We start from the raw sequence: 24,136 nt of genomic DNA, 5'->3' as shown, positions 1-24,136 counted from the left end.
GTGATAAGTCCAAACGTGAGCCACAGACCAATGGTCCTTGAAGTAACCAAAACAGAGAAGCAACATTGCTTTCCCTATTTTTCTTCAATAGAGACCAGACTTTAAATAAGTTGCGATAAAATACTGGAGTAGTTTTTAGATAGTTGTGATCTTTGAGAGTCCAACCAGAATAAAGTTTTGTCCAGTCTAAGCCCTTCAATATTCCGAAGAATTGTTGAAATCGTCTAAAATCGTAAAAAATAATTATTGAAACCATCTAAAATCTTCAACATCACATTGACATCATTGGGTTAACTGATTATGACAATGACGTCATCAGCGTACGCTGATAACTTAAAAACATTAACACAATTTGGCATGCACAATCCACACACATCAGTTCTTAGTTTATTTAACAGGGGTTCTATGGCTAAGGTGTATAACATGCCTGACAGCGCACAGCCTTGTCTGACACCCCTGTACACCCTAAACGGAGAGCATAGGCTAAGTCAAGAAAATTTTAATCAGTGCAATAAAATCTGAACCAAAACCAAAGGCTTTTAAAACACTCCATAAATAAATATGCTCGACTCTGTCGAAAGCCTTCTCTTGATCGATTGATATCATACCAAAATCTACGTAAAGATTTTTTCCACAGTCTAAAATGTCTTTAATAAAAGAAACATTATCAAAGATTCTTCTTCCTGGTACGCAATATGACTGATCTGGATGAACAAGAGATTCAGTTACTTCACCCAATCTGATTGCTAAAGCTTTAGACAATATAGGCTATTATAGTCGTTAAAATAAACTTACTGGTCTCCAATTTATAATGTCATTTAAATCTCCTTTTTTTGGCAATAAAGTGATAATTAGTCTCCAGCAGCTTCGTGGCAGTTGTCCATTTACAAGACTCTCATTAAAAACTGTTACCAATTCTGGATCTATTTCTACCCAAAAAGATTTATAAAATTCAGTTGTAATGCCATCAATACCTGGTGCTTTTCCATTTTCCATTTTTTTAAGGGCATTTTCAAGCTAAACTAAACTCAAAGTTTTACTAATTTCCTCATTTGCATTTTTAGTTATCTGTGGTAATTTAAAAAAAAAAAATCCAAATGACCTTCTTGTTCTTCTGAAATTTCACTTTTGTACAAATCTTTATAAAAATGTACAGCTCTTTTTCTAATATCTGAGGGATTTGTCAATAAAATCCCTTTTTCCGACCGACTTTTTATTGTTGACCCTTGTTTGATTTGTATCTTCACAAAATCCCACCACTGCTGCAAGGTTAAGAAAGAAGATTTCATAGATTTAGCATTTGTCCAAAACTCTTTAAAAACTTCTCTAAAAAGAGTGTCAAAATGCCAAAAAAGCACTTTTTGATTTCACAAAACTTTTTTCTACAATACATTTTATCAAGCTGTGATCAGAAAAACAAACCGGACTGATTGAACATTCTCTAAACATACTTAGGCCTAATTGATGCTTAAAACCATAGAATCTATCAAGCCTTGTAAGCGATAACTGATTATCATGAGCGTGTACCGTCTCTGTGTACCATGGAAATTTCTCCATATATCAATTATGCTATGAGACTTTTTCATTTGAATTAGCCTCTTTCTTGATTTCATATGTGGTTCAACATGATTCCGATCTATGACATTTTCAGTGCAATTCAAATCCCCTCCTAACATTAACAAATCATCGTTACAATCATTTAAAACATCATCCAAAGTGTTCAAAAAAGTCATTCTTTCCAATGCCATAGTTGGAGCATATACACAGACAAAAACAAAATAACTATTTTCAAATACAGCTTTGATCTTCAGCAACCTTCCTTTAATTTTTTCTCTCTACATTATAGGAATATGGAGTAAAGTTTTTAGAAAATAACACCGCAACTCCGCCACTCAGTGAAGTATAATGGCTTAAAATCACTAATCCATCAAATTCTTTAACCCATTCTACAGCATTTGCATCACTATGGGTCTCTTGTACAAACAACACATCAATTTTCTTATGTTTCATTATTTCAAATACTTGAGCTCTCTTCTTAAAATCCCTTGCTCCATTAACATTCAAGGAAGCAAGATTTATTTCCCCCATAAAGGATAAAAAAGAGAGCAAAAGAAATAATAAAGCCATAAAAGATGTATCAATTTATCCATTCTGGCTGGTTTCACTGGGCCCACCTGACTGACTACTTAACCCTCTGGGGACCAAGCTGTTTTTGGGGTCCTTGAGATGTTCTGACATGCCTTGACATTTGTGCTTTTTTCAGTTATTTATAAACATGTTAATGGCAAAGGTGTAAATTCACTCTATATAGCACAAACAGGGCTACCATAATATGCGAGCAACGTGTATGTAGATGTTTGTATTTTTAAGAGAATAATGTTTATGCGTGGTTATTGAAAAAAATTAAAATGAAAGTTGCTGAATTAAGACCACAAAACACATATTAAATATGTGTCAACAAGACTTTTGACTAATTGATGTTGTCCCTTTGAGTTCTAGCTTCAAAATGATGTAAAAATAGTCTTGCTTTATCGTTCACAAAAAAAAATACATTGATTTAAATGGTGTAAAACAGGTTTTGCTTGGAAAGCCAATATGCGAGGGGGAGGAGTAGTTTACACCTTAGATTATGAATGTCCCACCCACTCTGTATAATGAGCCATTCACTCAGGTGTGAAACTGACTGAGCCACAATGCAAGGACAAAAGATGTATTTAGAAGAAGACTTATATTGACCATTTAAGATTTCGCTTACATCTCTCTTGTAAATATGTTTTGCTATTTTATTCAAAATGTTACAATTACAACAATAATTACAATTTCAACAATATTTCAAGTGTACTCTTTCTTTGTAAAAAAAAAAAAAAAAAAAAGATTATAGGCCTACATTTTATCATATGTATTCATTAGTTTGAATATAGCCAACATTGGAACATCTAACATCTTAGTCTATGAATTTATTTTTGACAAAAATAGTATTTTTTTTGCAGTTTAATACGTTGCTTATACAAATACATTTTATTTCAACATATTCCAGTCGATTTTTACTCATCTCAGTAGGCTATAGCAAAGCAGTTTATTCTTTCACACACAGACGCGCGATTCATATTTAGGCTAAACAGTCTTTACAAATATGTCCCCTTCATTCATCTCACAGAAAGGCGAGTCATATTATAGAAATGCGATTCATCTTTTTGCGGTTTACATAGGCCTACACTAACGTTATTCCATAACGTTATTCCACACGTGAGAAAAGAAAACAGCCTACCTCACTCCTCAGCGGAATCTGCTCCTCATTTCAGGAGATATTGCTCCTCATCAGCACTGTTCTGAGGAATATTTTCTCCATAAGGTAGGCTATAATGTCTCACTCGCGAGGAGTCGCGACGCGCTTTGTTTACAGCTGATGTGGGCGTTTCACAGCTCTGAAATAGTTCTCAGAATTTGCGTTTGAATAGCACGCGCTCTCCGGGGAGTGGTCACATTACTGTGAATGAGCTCGACAGGAGTCGCTCTCTTTTTATACAGATTACAGAAGCTGAGAATATTTGTTTTTTATATAAATGACGCGATTTGATTTTATATTCATTTAAAAGATGCGATCTCAAGCTTTATGCCCGTGGGTCTGTTTGCCTGTTTGACTGAATTTTCGCGGAGTTATAGATCATTTTCGAACGCGTTTCAAATGGGAGTTTACTGACAGAGAGAAGGCAGAAATCGCATCATGTTAATTTTTCTTTATTTGTCAAAAAGCAAAACACTTTATTTTTATTGTGAGTATACAGAAAAAAAATAGAAACTGAACAGGATCGATTGATGTATTACACGAAAATGAAAGATCAAAATTAACAGAGCATTTAGTGTTTATTTTCATTGCTAAAAAAAAAAAACGAGCAAAACGCGCGGGCGCGTTTGTGGTCCCCAGAGGGTTAATTTCGTAAGAATTTTCTTAAGGTGGTAAACCTCTTGATTAGTGAAACGTCTCTGGTTACTTGCGTAACCTATGTTCTCTGAATAGGTTCACTCAACGCTGCGGATAGCGCAGTGGGATATTCTCTGAATGTGCCGATTGTCTGAAGCCCTATAGAATCACGCCAATTCATTGGCTGATGGCGCCCGCGCAATCTGGCTCCGCCCCGACGCGCTTACGTCGCATCATTACATATTCGCGTGCGTCATCTGCTCCTCAGATTTCTCTGCCGAAAAGAAAACTGTCAGCAGCGCGAGGAGCTTGGAAGCTAACGCAGCGTCTCGTTCCCTATTCAGAGAACATAGGTTACGCAAGTAACCAGAGACGTTCTCTTTCATAGGTTCACTCAACGCTGCGGATAGCGCAGTGGGAACGGACTACCAAACTCGCCAAGCTAGAGCGCTTTCCATGACTGGTACATAAATGAGACAACGACCAAGATGAGTTCAAACAGAAAGAACCTGGGAACCCGGGGTCATGTCAAGATCCAAATTATAGAACCTTACAAAAGTGTGCGGAGAGGACCAGCCTGCCGCAACACAAATGTCCTCCAAAAGTGCTCCTCTAAAAAGAGCTTGAGAAGATGCCACACTTCTGGTGGAATGTGCTCTAATGCTAAGAGGTGAAGGCAAGCCATGCACCTCGTAAGCCAACGAGATAGCTTCTGTGACCCAGTGAGAAATCCTCTGCTTTGATGCAGCAAGCCCACGGCGGCCAGCACCGAAGCAAACCAGAAGCTGGTTAGATTTCCTCCAACCGCCTGAGCGGTCTAAATATATCTTAAGAGAACGAACTGGGCAGAGCAAATTAAGCTTCTTATCTTCCTCAGAAGAAAATGGAGGAGGGTGGAAAGCGTTAAGGTTAACCACCTGCGAGCGGAAAGTTGTGGAAAGAACTTTGGGGACATACCCTGGTCTCGGCCTCAAGGAAACCTTGACCAAGCCAGGAGCAAAGTCCAAGCAAGACTCGCTAACAGAAAGAGCTTGTAAGTCTCCTACCCGCTTTAATGAGGACAAAGCCAACAAAAGAGAAACCTTGAGAGTTAGAATCCGCTCCGGAGCTGACTCCAAGGGCTCAAAGGGGGCCTTCGTCAAACCCTCTAGGACAACAGAAAGGTCCCATGAGGGAACTCTAGGGGACCGAGCCGGTTTCAGGCTCTTGAGATGCAAAGAGGTCCACTTCCGCTTCTCCGAAAACCTCCCAGATCAGGGCCACCGTCTGGCGGTTCAACATCCATTCTCCCGATCTGAGTTTCTGCCTCGACAGAAAATCTGCTGTGAGGTTCAGAACCCCTGGGACATGAACTGCTCTCAGAGATAGGGATCTGCTCTGAGACCACAGGAGAAGGTGACGCGCATGCCTGTCTAGGGTGCGCGACCGAGAACCCCCCTGCCGGTTCACATGAGACACCACTGCCATGTTGTCTGTTCTGACAATTACATGGTGTCCCTCCAGAAGAGGGAGAAAATGATGCAGAGCCAGAAAAACGGCTCTTAACTCCAGGCAGTTTATGTGCCAAGAGAGAGTCTCGCCAGTCCAGACCCCACACGCTGGTCTGCCCTCGAAAACTGCTCCCCAGCCGGTGAGAGAGGCATCCGTCGTAATCATCTGGCGATGAAATACCGCACCCATGCTGACCCCTTTCCAAAGAAAAAGAGGGTCCCACCAAACTGACAGGGCTCGAAAGCAACTGCGCGATACCTTCAGTAGGCGAAGGGTTGGCCCGGAGGGCCGAACCCCTGAGAGCTTCATCCACCACATGAAGGGTCTCATGTGGAGCAGGCCCAGCGGTAGCACGGAGGAGGCCGCGGCCATTAGGCCCAGCATCCTGCGGCAAGTGCCCACAGACACATGATGGCCTAGCGAAAAACGGGCCAAGCATGTCATTAGACTGGAAATCCGTGCAGGAGCCAAGCGGGCCTGCATGAGAACGTAATCCATGTTCACCCCCAAGAAAACAGTGCTTTGAGCCGGAGCAAGAACACTCTTCTCCGAGTTCAACCTCAAACCGAGAGACTGGATATGACTCAAGACGATGTCTCTGTGGTGGGTCACTAGCTCCCTGGACTGGGCTAAAATGAGCCAATCGTCCAGGTAATTTAGAATACGGATGCCCTGGAGCCTCAATGGGGCCAGAGCTGCATCCATACACTTCGTGAATGTCCTCGGGGCCAGAGCGAGGCCGAAGGGAAGGACCCTGTACTGGAACGCTCTTTCTCCAAAGGCGAACCTGAGGAACTGCCTGTGTCGCCATACAACCTGGATGTGAAAGTAAGCATCCTTTAGGTCTACTGTCACGAACCAATCCCCTGGCCGAATCTGAGATATGATAGCTTTCAGCGTCAACATCTTGAATTTCCCTTTGTAAAGGGCGAAGTTCAGTCGGCGGAGGTCCAGTATGGGACGCAAACCGCCGCCCTTCTTCGGGACCAGGAAATAACGGCTGTAAAAGCCCCGTTCGGTTTTCCCTGAAGGAACCTCCTCTATTGCTCCTTTGAGAAGGAGGGATGAAATTTCCTGCTGAAGTACAGAAGCCTGAGTGGCGCTGTCTACTACAGTAGGAAAGACCCCATTGAAACAGGGGGGATTGCGGCAAAACTGAAGAGTGTAGCCGAACCGAACTGTGCGAAGAACCCAGGACGATACCCCTGGTAAGCGCTCCCATTCTTGAAAGAAATGTGAAAGAGGAAGAGGGATGTTGTAATGCAGACGACATACCTGAGTGAGGGTGCCGTGTTGACATTCGTGGGGTAGAGAAGTTGACTGTGCAGGAGAGCCCTTGGCGTCCTGGCACGTGATGGGAGGCATTGATGCTGGGGTCATGGTGACCAGGTCTGCCTGCTCCGGAGGAAAACGAAAAGTGCCTCCGAGGATGCGACCGGCAGTTATAGAGAGTGTCGGGAGTGAGGGGAGAAAGCAAAAAGCGTCTCCTTCCTCCCGCGCCGGGCTGAGTAGAGATGGTGAAAAATGGCCTGCACTTCGAGACACTCTGAGAGGCGAAGGTGACAGGGCAAGGAAAGGAGAGCTGGGAGGTGGGCAGAAACGCTTGCGCGGTCTGTCCCAACCTTGAGGAAGCAGAGGAGCTCTCCTTTTTCCGACCGGAGGATCAGGAACGGCTCTGGGCCGCCGGAGCGGTCGGTTTGTCGGACCGCTTCATCTGGAGGCGCTTGTGAGGCCGTTGACGGGGAAACGGGCGACCACGGGCTCCCCAAACCGTGTTAGGTGGGGGATGCACCGGTTCGCTCCTCCTGTTAAAAAACTCCGGTCTATGAGAGGGACGTTCTCTGGGTCGAACAGGGGAGGGAGCAGAAGGTTCCCTAGCCCTCCTGGGCATGAACTGTCTGAACGCGGCCGATTGGGATTTGGAGGAGCGGAATTTCTCAACCACCGTATTGACCGCCTCACCAAACAATCCTGTTTGAGAAATGGGGGCGTCCAAGAGGAAAACCTTCTCCTTGTCACGGATCTCCGTGAGATTAAGCCACAAGTGGCGCTCCACCGCAACAGAACCAGCCATAGAGCGACCTATAGCGCGTGCGGTATGTTTGGTGGCTCTTAAGGCTAAATCCGTAGCCTTACGAAGCTCCTTGACCGCTTCAGGGGTCACGCCATCACCCTCGTCCATTTCCTTCAGGACGTCCGCTTGGTAGGCCTGAAGAATGGCCATAGTGTGCAGGGTCATGCCTGCCTGCCCAGCCGCCATGTAGGATTTTCCAATGAGAGAGGAAGTAGTCCTACATGCTTTAGAGGGGAGGAGGGGGCGCAACTTCCAGGACGGCGCGGACGAAGGAGCAAGATGGTCGGCTAAAGTGTCCTCAATCGCCGGAATGGCGGAATAGTCCTGTTCCACAGAACCCACTAGGTTGGTGAAATCAGCAGCTGCCGCATTAGTGAGGCGCGCAGAGAAAGGCTGCTTCCAGGATCTGGAAATCTCGTGATGCAGATCACTGAAAAATGGCAGCTTTCTCCGTTGAGGCCTAGAATTAGGGCCACTGAGAAGTCTCTCGTCGAGTTTCGACAACTGAGATTCGCGGGGCTCGTCGGGCCAATCAATAGCGAGCTTCTCCATAGCGCGCGAAAGTACGTCAACGAGCTCAGCGTAGGCCGCAGTAGGCCGCGCTTCCTGGCCGCTCGGCGGGATAACCTCGTCGGCGAGAGTAGGCCCGAAATCCTCGGAGTCGGAGGCCTCGGTAAAAAGTACATCCTCCAGCCCGAAAGAAACTGCGTCGTGTGCTCTCGGGCTGGGGCGCAAATAATCGTGCGAAAATTCGACTGGCATGCCTCGCGCGTGCCGAGGGTAGGGAGGGAGAGAAAGAGCGGGGCTCGTCTGCTCGAACTCCACATCCTCAAACTCTACATCCGAACCCCAAGTCGCGGATCCTCGAGAGGCCTCGGGAGCGCGATGGGGAGACGAATGATTCCCTCTCAAAAACCGCGTGCCGCGATTTGAGGGTTTTGAGCAACAAATTTTCATAGAATTTGCATTTAGACGATCCTATGACTGCCTCGCGCGCATGTGAAAAGCCCAAACATTTAACACACTTACTGTGTGGGTCGTCGTTAGCGATGTAACGAGCACATGGCGGGGTACAGCGTCGGTATTCCATGGCACTTCACCGTAAGGAGAAACAGAGTTCCGCTTGAACAGTCGCAGAAGCGCCGAGAATAATCCAGAAGTTGTATTTTCGAGCTCAGAAAAATCACGAGCGAAGGGCAAACGTGACCGCTTCGTTCTGAAGGCAGAGAAATCTGAGGAGCAGATGGCGCGTGCGAATATGTAATGATGCGACGTAAGTGCGTCGGGGCGGAGCCAGATTGCGCGGGCGCCATCAGCCAATGAATTGGCGTGATTCTATAGGGCTTCAGACAATCGGCACATTCAGAGAATATCCCACTGCGCTATCCGCAGCATTGAGTGAACCTATGAAAGAGAACAACTTTCACTTCTAAAAATCTTTACCTTCTCAATGAACTGTATTATGTCTGGAAAATACTCCTCTAATTTGACCTTTTTCACATTTTTGCGCCATTTTCAAAAAGGACTTAATATCTCCAACAGTATACATTCGGCTAGAGAAACCACTTTGGGGCAGACTAGCAGTGACACTACATTCTGAAATGTCACTTTCGCTCTCAGTGTCAGTCTGGCTCATGTGAATACCATCTGTTCTTTTTGCTTTTTTATCAGCAGGGCATTCCATCAACTTCCTTTTTGGGGGATTTAAAAAAAAACATTCTTCATCTCCCAAGACAGAACCCCCATCTTCTTGATTTACCCTAGCCTCATCTTCACTGTTACTACCATCATCTGAATCACATTCTGCTTGTTCTATCCTCGGGGAACGTATGACCTCTTCTTCATCAGCTGCAGCTACACTGACTTTCTCAATAATTTCTTTTTCTAGAATATCGGAAATATTCTCCACCATTTTTGGAGCAACCGACACCCTGCTTGGACCCGGCATCTCCTCAACAACTGTGGCGATTTCATCCTGCACTTCAATTACATTTTCTGAAGCAACAGTTGATGCAGTTTTATTTGTTATCCTCTCTTTTTGGACAAGCACGAATAAGGTGTTCATTTTCACCGCAACCAAAGCACCTCATTGTATTAGTAGTGGCATATACTGTATCACATAATTAAATTCTTCATGCCGAAAATCTAGAGTCAGATCAAGTTCCTCAACGTTATCTTTCAGTACAATGTAAACATAACGCCTGAAAGACACCACATGTTTCAACAAAGATGACTTACTTCCAATTGGAATCATTTTAATTGAAGAGACCAGTTTTCCTTACCTAGCGAGCATTCCAACTAAAACTTTGTTCTTGATAAACGGCAGCACATTAGATAAAGTTACTCTCTTAGACGGCGTAGAAAGAGGTAACACTGAGGTAAAAATACCACCAATCTCTACACCACTCTCCACTAACAAGTTCGCCAGTTCGATCATCTTAACAAACAAAACAATCGCGTTGCTCATTCGTGAAGCCGATAAAACATTCTTTATGACCAACTATAGTTCTGTACTCACCGCTAAACTACACTCATCTATACTTGCAGTAACATCGATTTTCACACCATGACGCCTCGTTAGAAACTCCAAACTCTCCGCACCTGGAGCTGCCATTCTCTCAGTCCACCGACTGTGAGTAAAAACTGCCGCAAAATAACCACCTCCCTCACCAATATTACCTAAACCTCAGTATAAATTACTAAAAACAATTACCAAAGATAAACACTCATACCCCGCCGTCACACACTCTCCATCCACGCACCTCACCCACTCAACACATGCATACACACAGAGAGAGAGAGAGAGAGAGAGAGAGAGATCATCACCTTTATTTACAACATATAGGTAAAACCAGTCTGTGTTACCACTAACAATCTGCATTCCACAATCTCAATTACGAAAATTAAAAATGACATAATTTGTTTTATTAATTAATGATGGAAAAAAAGGACAACAATATGACTTAAAAAGTCAACAGTAGATCATCATTTTCATTAACTGTGCATAACACTCCATTTATGGCCCAAGTATTCACAAACATTGGTAAGCACCCAACCAGTTTATAATATATTCTATCCAGAGCCTCGATGCTACCAAACCCTTGAATATCAGCAAATGATCTAATGTATCTTTACCAAGCATATTCTTTTCCCTTTTTTTCCAAATAGCGAGTTTGGCAGTTCCAAACACAAAATTGAATAAAACCAAAACGTTTACGACTAACTAAATATTTTGGCCCAAAAATAAACAGTTTGAGGAAATAAATCTTCAACTAAAGATGATACCCATGAGATGAAAAGGAGAACAAATTACCCAAACATACAAAATTACAGGAGAAATAGAGCAATCAATAATCCTGTTATTAAAAATGTTTGAATCATAGATACTGTCTGAACGAGCAGCACTTACTTTATTGTCAGAAATTTTAACCCATGTATATTGTTTGTCTACTGGATGCTTGATTCTCCACATATCTAAAAGTTCGGCCTCTTTCACCAATCTTGACAAATAGCTGGATGAAAGCATATAAGGCTCTTCATTATTACGGTCAACATTGAAACATTCTGTACAGTTCCAATCTCCACCAATAATGATGTTTCCATCACTAAAATCCTGTTTAAAACATTAGTTAGTATTCTAAAAAATGTTCTGGTTGCGTATGCAACCCACTGTTCCCTGAAGGAGGGAACAGAGGACGTAGTCGACGTCGACTGAATGGGGATCACGCTTAGGGAGCCTGTCTTCTTCGCACTACTATTTAATCAAGCCAATCAAACATTACACGCTCCGCCCCGCAGCACGGGTATAAACACAGAAGTGGACGCACGCACCAGTTTTTCGCTGAGGAGCCGAGCGGCCCCCAGAGTCAGTGGTGGTCCAGCAGTAGTGGCGAGGGGACTACGTCCTCCGTTCCCTCCTTCAGGGAACGGTGGGTTGCAAACGCAACCAGGACGTTCCCTTTCAGTCGAGAACGTCAGACATGGTCGACGTCGACTGAATGGGGATCTATTGAAAGCGCCACTAGTACTGCCACCTTCCAGTGCCTAGACAGAAGCCTCCTGATCCCCTGCGAATTAAGGCAGAGAAGGGACAGGGCTTTAGGCCAGGGAAGTCACTGCTGTTCCTACTGGACCAGTGGGAAAGCGTTCCCTGTACATGAAAGGAAGGGACGCTGCGGAAGCCACATCCTGCTCACATGTGGAGAATACACATATGGACTGGGTGAATTGACGGGCAGTACAACATATGGAATGTCACTGGGGAGGCTCCAGCCTATAACCGGGGGAGCTACTCACTGGACAGTGACGGCAGAAAACTCTGCCAAGGGAAGACACAGGCTTGCTGTAGGGAGTCGTATTGTGGAAGAATACACATATGGGATCACTGTGGGGATCGCAACATATGGACCCAGCCTAGCACGTTCCACTAGTGCATACGAGTGGTAGGCCTGGCTTCGGACGCTCCGCCGCGTCCGTCGCCGGAGGGTATGGAGGAACTCGACAGGGTTCGGTTAAAGGGAACTCAACTGGAGCAAAAATGGTGCACGTATCCAGTCCATAGGAGGGGAATGGTGCAGCAAGCCGACACTTCGAACCGGGCTCGAGTGAAACTGGCTTCATGAGAAGGGAGCCCACGAGAAGCAGCGGTTCGAACATAGGTGTCGCCCAGCCCCCAATTCTAGAATATCTGTCAGCGAAGCACACTGTGTCAACGCCTAGGCGGGAGCACCACTCACTTCAGAGGAGCTCACCACATAAGTGGACACGTGCATCTCGGGATTTAACACCAAAATGAAGGCAGCCACCTTTATCAGTGGGCCAACGTCGCTTGGAAACAGCCCTCCCTTTCTGCTGATTTCCTTAACAGACAAGAGCTGGTCTGAGGTCCTAAGGCTTGGAAGTGGACGGACAATGAAGCGGACAGACAGAGAAGCCAGGGCTGGGTCTGCCTCCTCTGGGGCAGCGCTTGCAGGTTCACCACCTGGAGCTAGGTTCACCACCTGATCCCACCTTTTAGGGAGAGGTAGGAACCTTGGGCACACATCCAGGCCGGGGTCTCAGCTAGTGAGAGTTAGCTGGCCCGAATTCCAGGCACAACTCATTGACCGAAAGCGAGCAAGTCCCTACCCTCTAGTAGAGACCATGCGAGCAGGAGAACTGTTTCTTTAAAAACAGAATTTTTAACTCACTGCCTGCAGTGGCACTGAGCTTCAGGAGCATCTCTGCTCAACACCTGAGTGTGATGAAAATCACTGAACTTGAGCGGGCGCCAAGTGACAATGAATCGCATAGCCGCTTTTTTAGAAGGCTCACTGGGGAATGCATTTCTGCGGGACCCCGGGGCCTGAACACGGGCGAAAACTAAAGGTCTGAAAGGTCTGAAACGAAAGGTCTGAACACGGGCTGAGGGTTTGGTGGCAGACCGGGGTGATCTGTTGTCACACAGGGCGTGCCGCTCTGCCATGGTCACCTCTGGACTCGACCTTAAGCCAGTGCTGGAGCGGTCTTCATATGGAGGAGGCCATGAGGCTGCATATGCCCCAGGAGCCTCTGAAAATTCTTTCAGTGGGACCCTTTCTCACTTCTGTATAGCACCGACTGGACACACTCTCTTCTTGAAGAGGCATGTTAGACCGAGTCCATCTCCATACCGGAAAAGAGATACTCAGCCCGTGGGCGAGATTACTCTCTCCCAGTTGACCTGAGGACCCAACTGGCTATGGAGCACTCGAAGGGTAGGACTCTGTACTGATACTTCGAACCCTCAAACGCAACACGCAGGATGGCCTGTGGTGCGGAAGGCTAGAGATCTGAAGTACAGTGCTATGCATAAGTTTAGACACCCATGCTAAAGTTGACTAAAAAGAGGAATAAAAAATCATCTTTTGGAAATTGAACTTAATGCCTTAATTAAAAAAATTAGGAAAAATCCAACCTTTAAGGACACCAATTTTCTTTGTGAAAAATAAAATACAAAATACCTTAAAATACAGGGTGCATAAGTCTGGACACCCCTATGTTAAATTCCCATAGAGGCAGGCAGATTTTTATTTTTAAAGGCCAGTTACTTCATGGATCCAGGACACTATGCATCCTGATAAAGTTCCCTTGGCCTTTGGAATTAAAATAGCCCCACATCATCACATAGCCTTCACCATATCTAGAGATTGGCATGGTTTTATTTCAGTTAGCGAGATGATCTTATGGAAAGTACTCCATGCCAATCTCTATCCTCCTGTCACCCACCCCACGCGGCACCGCGACAGTCATATTCCTGCAATGAGAACATGAACTGTCCACAAAAAGCTGTTTCAGCGTGCTGTAAGCCCAAACCCATGATGCAACAATTATGACCGTTACAGAGAGACAGGGAACGAATGCATCCAGAAATGCACGGGCGGAATGACATCTTTTTTTTCTTTTTTTCTTTTTTTTTTAAAAAGATGCAAACGCACCCGTGTTGCTCTTTTAGGAAATGGGACCGTCACCAGTGCCGGAACACACAGGGAATGACAGCGGCAACACTGAATCAGTGAACTGAAACAGTGAAGCACTCACTTCTCGCCCTCTAACCAACCGTCAAACACACAAACAAATAGAAATTTGCTGCTGTTAAAACAGCAGTTGAAAGCTCAAGCAGCTCACGATCACCGCTGCACTCGTGCTGTAGAAACACCAACACTGGGAGGTCTTTCCGCCAGAACACTGACACACTCGCTTGCTGTGTAAACAGTAGTAACTTCAGAGACATCCGATCTGCTCCGAAGCTAAAGCCAACTGCTGCGTGCGTCCACTTCCGTGTTTATACCCGCGCTGCGGGGCGGAGCGTGTAATCACGCACGCCAATGTTTGTTTGGCTTGATTAAATAGTAGTACGAAGAAGACAGGCTCCCTAAGCGTGATCCCCATTCAGTCGGCGTCGACTACGTCTGATGTTCTCGACTGAAAGGGAACTAATCGCTCATGTCCCACATTTGGTGCATAAACATTTATAAAATAAATTGTCGTCCCTTCAATAATAGTTTTGACAAGAACCAGATGACCTTTTACAAATTCTTCAGTTTTTTCAATACTAACTTTTGTATTTGGAGAAAAAAGGAGCGCATTTCCAGCGCTCAGATTTGAACCATGGCTAAGTACATGTTGACCTTTCCACCACATCTCCCACTCTACTTCATTATCCATTTCACTATGGGTTTCTTGCAAGATGTGTAACTTTTTATTTTGCATTATTTCAAACACTAAAGCTTGTTTATGACTATCTCTACCTCCATTAATATTTAATGAACCCACCCTCAAAAGATCCATAAGTTTAGGGAGGAGAGAAAAAAGACAACAGCAGAAGAAACCAGTAGAAATAAAGATAAAAACATGGCAACTGGTGTGTGCGTCCACTTCCGTGTTTATACCCGCGCTGCGGGGCGGAGTGTGTAATCACGCACGCCAATGTTTGATTGGCTTGATTAAATAGTAGTACGAAGAAGACAGGCTCCCTAAGCGTGATCCCCATTCAGTCGACGTCGACTACGTCTGACGTTCTCGACTGAAAGGGAACTAGTTGCTCATGTCCCACATTTGGTGCATAAACATTTATAAAATAAATTGTCGTCCCTTCAATAATAGTTTTGACAAGAACCAGATGACCTTTTACAAATTCTTCAGTTTTTTTCAATACTAACTTTTGTATTTGGAGAAAAAAGGAGAGCATTTCCAGCGCTCAGATTTGAACCATGGCTAAGTACATGTTGACCTTTCCACCACATCTCCCACTCTACTTCATTATCCATTTCACTATGGGTTTCTTGCAAGATGTGTAACTTTTTATTTTGCATTATTTCAAACACTAAAGCTTGTTTATGACTATCTCTCCCTCCATTAATATTTAATGAACCTACCCTCAAAAGATCCATAAGTTTAGGGAGGAGAGAAAAAAGACAACAGCAGAAAAAAAAGTAGAAAATAATAAAGATAAAAACACCATGTGATGCATGGCTAATCACTTATAAGAATGCTTTTAGCCTCTTCTTTTTATCCACCTTTCTACATTTTCTAATAACTGTAACATGTTTTTTTTAAATGAAAATATTTCGTTTCACTCAACTGATCAAGATTCACAGTCTTTTAAAGAACCGACACTGACCTCTCAAATTTTTCAACATCAGGAAAAAATTCTTTAAATGTTGACTTGTTTTCCAAATGTCTCATCAAGAAAACGTCTCGGTTACGGATGTAACCCTCGTTCCCTGAGTAGTTACGTCGGAGGACGACGAATGGGGTTTCGCTTAGAAAGCCTATCATCTTCGAGTATATAAAACGAGCCAATGGCAATGAAATGCCATGGGTCTGCGGAATTTGCATAGCGTATCTCCGCCCCACGCAGGGGGTATATAAGGAAGTGGGGTGTCCAGCCGCAGGTGGAATATTTCAACCCCAGGGGTGGCAAGGTGGCTTGCCAAGGGAAAGACACATGCTCAGAGAGACTTACAGTGGAAATACACATGTGGGGGTCGCCTGGAGGGGGAACCATGCACATGGAGGCACCTAGCCAAGCGCGAAAGCTGCCAGTGGCATAACTCTGGTGTTGACGTCGTCAGTGCTGGAGGAGACTCAGGGCTTATTAGGCTCACCTGAGGAAATATCGCACGTATCCCGTCCGTGGAGAGGAATGGCGAGCAAGCGAAGACACCTGAGCAGAATCTAATACCGGCTAGTTGAAGCGAGTACATGAGAAGAAACTGGCTCAACTCGGAGATTGTAGAATCTCGCGAATGTGTTAGGTGTCGCCCAGCCTGCAGCTCTGCAGATGTCTGTTAGCGAGGCGCCATGCGCTAGAGCCCAAGAGGAAGCCACACTCCGAGTGGAGTGGGCCGTCACACCAAGGGGGCATGGTCTACCTTGCTGCTGGTAAGCACTCTGAGGGAGCACTCTGCAGGGCAGTTAGAACCACTGAGAGGTCCCAAGAGGGAATGAGAGGAGGGCGAGGAGGATTTAGTCTCCTCGCTCCTCTCAGGAACCTGATGATCAGGTCGTGCTTCCCCAGAGACTTACCTTCAACTGCATCGTGATGTGCGGCAATGGCGGCAACATACACTTTCAGGGTGGAGGGAGACAGCCTTCGCTCCAACCCTTCGGCTGGAGGGACAGTCTCGATCGCACCCTTCGCCAGTAGGGTGGCGACCTCCGCTCTCATGACAGGGGCATTGCCACCGACCATAGTGAAGCGGACTCCCGCGCGAACTGAATCGCGTAGCCGAGCCTGATGGTTCTCGCGACCCAGTGGGACAGTCTGGGGAGCTCTAGCCAGGCCCCCAGAAACTGCGCCAGCGGGGTCATACGAACCACAGACGTAGGCAGAATGCAGCGAGGCAGAATGACCGGCCCAGGCGAGGGTGGCATAGCGGCCCTGTGCGGGGGCATGGTCATTTGCCGCATCCTGCCAGAGGAGGCCAGGGGAGGACCAGCGTCCCACGGGGGCGTGCTCTGGCAGGGGACTGGCGACAGAGGGGGATGAGAGAGGCGTGGCCCGTGGGCGGCGCGTGCTGTCATCCGAGAACTCTGTGTGCTCAGAGTTGAGTGTGTCAGTTCTGTCTTTAACCACATTAGGGTGCTGCCCGTTGAGGGACGAGCAGCGGGAATGGGAAAACCAAGGATTCTCCCCCGGCCCTCCACCGTACCCCTGCTACCGTCTCCTGCACAGAACTGGATGTCATCTCTGAGCAGCCACCCTCAGGAGCGCCGCTTGGCCTGGCGTTTAGCGGGGCGCGGGGCTGGAGGGGGCTGTGACGCCTTCCTGCGGCTTCCTCCACGACGCGACCCGGGAGCAGCGGACTGCTGGGGCCGATCGGGAGGGGCGGGAGCCGTAGGAGGGCGTCCTCGGCGGCGTGCAGGCTGAGGCACCTGTGCCGACGGCTGCGATGCCGAAGCAGCGGGCCGCCGGGGCAGGACGTGTTTTAGAGCCTCAGTCTGCTTCTGCGCAGTCGAGAACTGCTGGGCAAAGTCCTCGATTGCTCCGCCGAAGAGGCCAGCCTGGGATATGGGGGTGTCGAGGAACCGGGTCCGCTCGGCCTCCCGCATATCAGCCAGGTTGAGCCACAGGTGTCGCTCCTGGACCACACAGGTGGACATCACCTGACCCAGGGAGCGTGCGGTCACCTTCGTCGCCCAGAGAGCGAGGTCGTTGGCGGCACGCAGCTCATCAAAGAGCCATGGGTCAGATCTCCCCTCGTGCATGTCACGCAACATCTGGGCCTGGTAGACCTGGAGTGTCGCCATGGCATGCAGTGAGGAGGCTGCCAGCCCCGCAGCTCTATAGGCCTTCACCACAAGCGTGGAGGAGAACCTACAGGCCTTGGAGGGGTGCTTAGGGTCGCCGCGGGAAGAAGCACTCTGAGGACACAGCTGCATCGCAACAGAGCGTTCAACCTGGGGAACCCCAGTGTACCCTTTGGCAGCCGCCTGATCGAGAGGAGGCAAGGCGGAGGAGGTCGCCGAGCGATCACGGGAAGACAAGGGTGCCTTCCAGGACCTCGTGACCTCCTCATGCACATCCGGGAAGAAAGGCATTGGGGTTGGGCGCCGACGAGGGTCAGCGGCCGCACCCAAAAACCAATCGTCCAGCCACGAGCACACTGGACCAGGTGGCGGGGACCACTCTAGTCCAATGGCCGCGGCTGCCCGGGAAAGCATGGCCGTCAGCTCGGGATCTGACTCGGGCAATGCTGGCACACCCGAGGGTGGCAGCACAGCCGAATCATCACTTCCCAAGGACTCCTGCCCACCTTGAGATGCAGCGATCGACATTGAATCGTCATCTGGAGCGCCGAATGAGATCCGCGGCAAGTCAGAGGACTGTACTGCGGTCACATTCGGAACACTCGCGGGTTGCACGGAGGTAGAGGGGGGTGTGGAGCGTGGAATAGTCGGCGCTTGGTTCATCACTGTCACCCTCAGGTCACCCTGGCCGCCAGCCGAAGTACCAGCTCTCGTAGAGCTTGTAGATCGGGGTGCGGATGAGGGGACTTTACTATACAGATCATTGAGTCTCGACCGTAACCGTGCGATGGGCTCATCCACAAACGCTGCCTTAGCGTGCTCGACACCCAGACACACAAGGCAGCGATTGTGCCCATCAGAATCAGACACCAACAGACCGCAACCAGAAGTACATGGGCGAGGCATCTTTAAAAAGACGTGCACCGTGTAAGCTCTTTTAGAAAGGAGATTTCTCCGCAAATGCTGAAGCGACCAGGGAGAGAACACACAAACACTGGCAAATCACTGCACAGATAAGCAGGGAATGTGCACTCGCTGGAACTCGCTGTCACACCAACACTTGGAGAGAGGCTCGTCTCGAAGAGAAAAGAGATGATAACTCCGAATTGGCTGTGGAGTGAAGTAATCAACTTGGCTCCGAAGCGAAAACATATCTGCATGTTGCTCGCGCACTTCCTTATATACCCCCTGCGTGGGGCGGAGATACGCTATGCAAATTCCGCAGACCCATGGCATTTCATTGCCATTGGCTCGTTTTATATACTCGAAGATGATAGGCTTTCTAAGCGAAACCCCATTCGTCGTCCTCCGACGTAACTCGGAGTGACAACGAAAGGGAACTCTCTCTTTCTTGTACCCAAACAAACAGGCTCACACCTACTTGAACTTGAACAAAAAACTGAACATAACTTAAGAGGTTGAGTAGATTTTCATTCTTCTTGATGCAGCTGCCATCTTGAAAAGCTTGTAAAATTGCATGAGTCTCATTGTCTTTTGACTTTGTCACACTCTTGACATAGGCCATTATACTACAGGGGTAGAATTGCATGATGTGGGCGATTTTACCAGAGGTGGCCAGCATCATGAGGAGATGACTTATGCAAAAAAAATCATTTTTGTCAAAAAATGACATAGGCAATTATTTTAGAAAGGTGACGATATACGTTTTCCGTAATACGTACTCATAATGAAACATTCAGCGTGTTTTCGGGGAGTCTAGAAAAATAAATACCTGTCTTCTGAAAGATTTGACGTGTTTCAGAGATGGGTGTTTACAGCCTAACGTAATTGTTTTAAAACCACTGGCAAATTTGCCAAAACGTACTAATTCCTGTTCCAACTCTTCATCCAGAATAAAAGGTGGAACATTCAATACCGTCATTTTCGCTGTCGAGCGTATAACGGGGTAAACTGAAGTCAAGTCAAGTCAAGTCAAGTCACCTTCATTTATATAGCGCTTTTAACAATATGGGCTGTTTTTTTTAAAGCAGTTTTACAGTGATAATAGGAAATTAAAGTAACAGAGATTGTTTTGGCTTTACAGCAGCTCTAAAATAAAGTTATTGTCCAGCTAAAGTTGATTCACTTCCGTTGCAAAGCTCTTTAGTTATTAACTTAGGGACCGCTTACACAACAGAAAACCCTTAACGCGCTCCGGCCCGCTCATGCGCACAACAACAGTGCATGGTGGCTCGAGAACGCAAACCTTGAAGAAACTAAAAAATGTGTGTATATATATATACACACTGAACAAAATTATAAACGCAACACTTTTGTTTTTGCCCCCATTTTTCATGAGCTGAACTCAAAGATCTAATACTTTTTTAATGTACACAAAAGGCCTATTTTTTTGTGGCCAGCCTAAGGCACACATGTGCAATAATCATGCTGTCTAATCAGCATCTTGATATGCCACACCTGTGAGGTGGATGGATTATCTCGGCAAAGGAGAAGTGCTCACTAACACAGATTTAGACAGATTTGTGAAAAATATTTAAGAAAAATAGGCCTTTTGTGTACCTTTTTGTGTCTCCAAAGGCGTTTCAGAGAATTTGGCAGTACATCCTGTAGCAAATTAGCTCTATGAAATATTAATAATCAATAATAACTGGTTGTAATTGATTATGAATATTTGGATCAGTTAATATAATTAACTTACTGTTGTAAATTAATATTACAATCAATTAGCCTGTTTGTCCCGTGAACACTCAGGATTAATTGTTTATTAACTCTAAGAAATGTACATTTCCGGGGCATGGGAAATGTCTTTCTTAATTTACAGTACTACTAAGAGCAGTAGCAAAAATCTAAATGATTAGTGACTCCAGTTATGAGCTTGAGACACAGACAACTTTACGTGTGACATGAACAAGATTTTATTAACTAGTCTAAACACTTAAACTACTCTAACATACTGTGACCTAGACTTAGTGGCTGTTAAATTGTCGACCAAATTGAATACGCCACCCTAACAATTATCTCTTTGCACAGGCAGTTCAAATAAATGATCTAGAAGCCAGAGTACAAAAAAAATTGATTTACTTTATTAAATGACAAGTACCGTTCTTCTCTTATGACTGAAATGACTTGGTTGATAACAATGTTATTCATAACACAAACAAACTAAAGAAAACAAACAAACCACAACAATTCAACTCCACTCTAAATGAATTTAAAGTAAACTTAACCAAAATAATTCTCAAAAGAAATGAAAACAATGCTCCAAACAAATCAAAATCAAATTAAAAGAATACAATTAAAGAAATAAATCAATCCAAAATTCAGATCAATTAAACAGACAAATCATAATTTAAATCAAATGATGAAGAAAAGACAATGATAAGAATGACACTCAAAATAACACAAATCGACCAGGAATCATAAAATGGGAATTACACCACATGGGAGGAACAAATCAAACCAAAAAAAGTCAAAACCAAATCAAACCATAATATGTAAAACACACAACCCAACAAGACCTCCCATACAGTGATATACCACTAAATAAGACAGGCAGATCTCGCAGAAAAATGAATGCCACAAAAATCAAAATATAACAAATAAAAAAATAAAGCAACCAAATCCCAATGGATTTCGATGGGGAAAAAAACAATGGCCACTTGCCAAGAGAGGTTTTGACCTGTAATCGAAACCATTTAATTTTTATTACACATACAACATTCTACATTTAAAAACAATCATATAAAAATACTCACGTTGCTGATACACTAAGGCTCACTTAATGGATGATTAGGATGCATCAGTCTCAATGAAAGGCAAAAGTGTTGTAACGCAGTCGTGGCTCGGCCAACTAATAATACTCCTAAAAATACGCATTTTAATATTTTAACAATTTAAAATAAAACAAACCAACTTGATCGTTCACTCACGTCAGGTGGCCGAAGCCAAGCGCAAAATGGCACGTGCACTATGTTCTCACATCAGTCATTGGTGCAGGAGAAATCCTAGAACACATTTACTATAGTAAATACAACTTATACTGACATATCTCCTTTAAGATCGACTACTATTAAAACTTATTTACTCACTCTGAATTGTCGGGCACAGTGGGTCAAACTGTTCTTTCAAACGCGCCAGCAGAGGAAGAACCGCAAACTCGCTCATTGAGCGTAAAACAAGAGCAAACGCTGTTTCCTTGACGCCCGCGAGACTTTAACCCTCTGAGGTCTGAGCTGTTTTCTGGGCCCTGGAGGTGTTCTGACATGCCCTGACATTTCTGGTTATTTCTGTTACTTGTGACATTTTCATGGCTAAAGTCTAATTACACTGTATTCAGCACAAACTCTGCTACAATAATATATCAACAGCATGTATGTAAAAGTTTGTAGTTTTGAGATAATGACATTTATGCGTGGTTTGTGAAAATACAAAAAAAAATTCTCACTGAAATAAGGCTATGAAACCCATACTGATTATTTCTTCACAAGACTTTTGAAAATTGTATCACGTAGCCTAGAATATTTGCTCTAAAACTATGTGAAAATCACCCTGATTGCTCATTCAGATAAGACAATATATTGATTTAAAAATTTTACGACGTGTTTTGTGTGAAAAAGCCTTATGCGAGAGCTCATTAATATGTAAGCTTTTCTCACCTGAGAAAGACAAAGACCCTCCCCTAACGGCCCTATTAGGAGCTATCAGGCCTGCCATTCTGGGCAACCTTGCACAATACTGTAAATGAGGAGATTTAAAAAAAGAATGGCTTTTAAATTGTTTGGATTTATTTACAACACAACATAGTCCAAAGATACACACAGCAAATGCCAAAAAAGCACTTATTGAAAACAATGATCCAAAGACAGAGACCTTTGTTCCATTCCTAAAAACATTGTACATACCTTTCATTTCCAAGATGTTTGATTTTCACTTTACCATGTTCATGTTCACTGAAGTCCTCAGTGGCATCTGGGCCCTGAAAAAAAAAAGTGAACATACTGACATCAAGAGAAAGGCCTGCACGATTTTGGGAATAAATTTTAGATTTTTCTGGTTAAAATTGCTTTTTAAAATTCACAGAATACACACACACACACACACAAATGTTTCCAACAATATATTATATAATGAACAGTGAACACCAGGTTTGTTGTGCCTTGTAGGCATAAGCTATGCGCAGTGCTGGATAAAATATGATACATTCAAACGTGATCACGATCCAAAATATGATACATTCAAACGCGATCGCGCTGCAAAATATGATACATTCAAACGCGATCGCGCTGCAAAATATGATACATTCAAACGCGATCACGATCCAAAATATGATACATTCAAACGCGATCACGATCCAAAATATGATACATTCAAACGCGATCGCGCTCAAATATAAAACATTATGGTTACCATATACATATCTACGTTTGAGCAGATATCCACAAACACAGTAACAGTAAACACGGGTCTAAATATTATAATATTCACCATATATCTAGCAACAGTTCAACTGCAATGTGAAATTTATGCAACAATAGCAAACTAATATGTAAGTATATAATTTCTTACCTTATCTTTCTTGTCTTCAAATCGGGTTCTTCTTCTTCTGATGTAAATCCAATGTAAGCTCAGGCACGTCTTTCAAACTCGACGAAAAGTGAAGTGAAGTGTTTTGTTGTTGAGGTAATGAGGGCGATCGCGTTCCATGTGGAGATTTGCATGTGAATATCTTTTGCGCGAGTAGGCGTGGTAAATTAAAAAATAATTAGGAAGCGTTTGAGAAGCTGGACATCTTGTTGGTTTTATACAAATTACTTAAACAGAGAATATTTGTTTTCGTTTTGAATCCGATCATTTAAAAGTACACACTTAAATGTTTATAAAGGTGTATGGCTCATAAATGTGTGACAAGTATTCGCTGAGTTTTGTTTCAGTTTATAGACGTGCTCAAGAAAAAAAAGTTCACCGCGACGGAGAGGCAGAACGCACACCCTGTCTATTTTCTTTATTTTACAAAAGCACAATGTTTTGATTTGATTGTAAGTGGACACATACAAAAGTAGAAATATCACAGATTCTTTTTTTATATTTCTTTTTTCTGTATGACCATAAATGACGAAGAAATTTAAGTTTATAGTGCTACAATGTGGAGAAAATCCAGCAAAACGCGCCCGCGCGTTTGTCGACCTCAGAGGGTTAAACGCAGCCTGCCCATTACGTCATCTGCCCACTTAAAGGCGCAACATACTCATTCCGGTTACATCCACCCCCTCTTTCAAAAGTCGCCGTCCCGGTGACAGCATTTAACCCCATCATAACCATTCTAATCCCAGGGTCTAAAAGGGACATAGAGGGAACTTACTGAGGCTGAATTTGGGGGCACTTGATTTTCCAAGGATCGTACCGGCCTTGGTAGATTG

The 24,136-nt window shown here is 44.7% G+C and overlaps 1 protein-coding gene across 2 annotated transcripts in view; it reads left to right on the top strand.

Moving 5' to 3' along the window:
* LOC311092568 (uncharacterized protein) overlaps positions 1–24,136 on the top strand; it is a 327,768-nt gene that overhangs the window by 73,088 nt on the left and 230,544 nt on the right. Inside the window, exon 1 of one of the 2 annotated variants that reach the window (XR_014608266.1) lies at positions 9,417–9,544. The exons of the other annotated variant lie outside the window; for it this stretch is intronic. The gene's annotated coding sequence lies outside the window, so the exon portion shown is untranslated. Of the gene's footprint in view, positions 1–9,416; positions 9,545–24,136 lie in introns of those variants that run through there. 2 annotated transcript variants of the gene reach the window in all.

This window comes from Abramis brama (genome assembly GCF_963993115.1).
Source record: "Abramis brama genome assembly, chromosome: 11".
In the NCBI taxonomy this organism is placed as follows: domain Eukaryota; kingdom Metazoa; phylum Chordata; class Actinopteri; order Cypriniformes; family Leuciscidae; genus Abramis; species Abramis brama.
This window is presented reverse-complemented; position numbering and strand designations above follow the sequence as displayed.